Source organism: Arachis ipaensis, chromosome B05 (assembly GCF_000816755.2).
Source record: "Arachis ipaensis cultivar K30076 chromosome B05, Araip1.1, whole genome shotgun sequence".
Classification (NCBI taxonomy): Eukaryota; Viridiplantae; Streptophyta; class Magnoliopsida; order Fabales; family Fabaceae; genus Arachis; species Arachis ipaensis.
Genome location: NC_029789.2, coordinates 9,239,634 through 9,241,839, shown reverse-complemented (window position 1 = coordinate 9,241,839; position 2,206 = coordinate 9,239,634).

Below are 2,206 nucleotides of genomic sequence, written 5' to 3'. Positions count from 1 at the left end.
TTTGTTTTGTGTATCTGTGAACACTGGTCACCATTAAACAGGAAAAGCAGAAGCCTTACTCAAGAGTTTGGTGTGATATGAGGAGCCAAAAAAAAGAAAAAGATTGAAGAGGAGCCAACGCTGTTGATCCTCAAGGGAACCACTGAGAGAGAGTGAGAAACAGAGCAGAGAGTTGCAGGGTCCAGGGGGTGGAATAATAATATTAATAATAATAAATAAATAATGAAGAGTATAATTTGTAGTAAATAACTAAATATAGTCCCTATTTTAATTTGTAAAGTTGATAACAACACCACGAGACCCAATAAAAAGAAAAAGAGAAAGATGCAATGAATGAGATGAAATGGAATGGAATACTACATCATAATAGCTCATGGGACTCTGTTTTTTCTACTTTAGCAGATTATTTCTTTTGATGATTTGGGTCCAACAATTTTTGTGTTGCTTGGTTCCAAAATTAAAATTAAAAAAAAGTGCTTTTTGTATGACTATTGAAAAATTATCAAGTAATTTAAAATGATTATATTTGATAAAAATTAATTATTTATATAAAATATATAAAAAAAACAGACAAATAACTTGAGCATTCAATCAATTCAAATTAATTATTATTTTTGTATTTAAGTTCACTATAATACACAACTCAGCAATGTAACAGACAGCAAGCTAAGCATGCCTCCCCATTATATTGTTTATTGTTTATTTTTATTTGGTTTATGATATATTAAATTATGAATATATTTATGGGATCCTTTATTGTCTGTGTACCTGTTCCTGTTGCTTTTTGGAAGGGTCGTTGGAATTTCAAGGTTGGAGTGACCAAAGTTATGATGTAGGAGAATGGACATGGAGTAAGCCTGAAGTATGCTTTGCTATGTTGCATGTGTAATTACCATTGGGCCCTTTTGAGGTTGAACAGAGAATCTTGGTATACATAGGTGATAGGTGCATATCAGAAAGGGATCGAGCAATTTTCTTCTTTTTTTTTTTTTTGGCTGATTTAGTAGTTTGTATTTATTTATCGTTGAAAGTGGCATATCTATATACATGAAAATTATGAACATGAAAGTGAAAATGATGGATGGTCCTGAGTTGAAACCTCCGATTGGAAGGGAATGAGATGTGAATCTTTAAGAGACAGACACATATTTTGCTCCTATGTATTTTACCCTTTTTGTTGTTTGCGTACATTACAAGTTCCATGTTCATACAAATAAATAAATAATCATGGACATTACTTTACCTAGACATAAACACTCCAAACGTCTAATCTTTTTACTGTTTTATATATATGCAAAGGTTCTTTCTATCATGTTTAAATTTTAGACATAAAATTAAAAAATAAAGGATGGATTTTACTTTTTTTTTTTTCTATCTCTATGTTTAGATAATTTGAGCAAAAAATTTTAAGGCACAACAAAATTTTCCATATACAAAAATTCAGACAAATTTAATATCTGTTATTTTATTATATAGAATTTGAGCATACATCTAAGTTTCTTGCGACTTAAATATTAATCAAAGTGCTGTGACCTCATATTGAGAGACAAAGTTAAATTTGCATCTTTATGAAACATCTGTTTTTTTTTTTTAATAAACTTTGGTCACCATTATAATCATCATTTTACTTTCACTACTTATTCTATATGAAAAGAGGATCACATACATAGCCTAATACAAAGATTTGGCATGGACCATTGGATTGATATTTTCATTTTTGTTCATGAAATTGATACCGACAGAAAGCTATAGGTTGGTACAAACTTGTAGCAATTATTTCCATTGATGATTGATTGAAGTAGTTCGTTATGTTCTTTTAAAAAAATAAGAGTATTCCATTAAAATTGTGAAAATAAAATACAAATAATAAAACTAAAAACTTTATTTTCATGAAATCATGATGATAATGAATCAACTCAAATTAATTATCGGTCAAAACTTAATAGACTTGAAGAAGCATTATTCATAGATTGGAGAAAGAGTATAAAAGAAAAAAACATAGTATCATTATTTAATATCAATATCAATATGAATATCATGCATGAATACATGGAGCACATGCCAAAAAATAATAATCTTTGTTTAGTGAGTTTGCTGAGCCGTCTGCCACTTAATAAGTGGTTGGTAACCATCCCCGAATTAATATCTCTCAACCACGGAGTATCTTCTAATTTCTAGAGGTTCATTTTGCCATTGTTATCAGTGT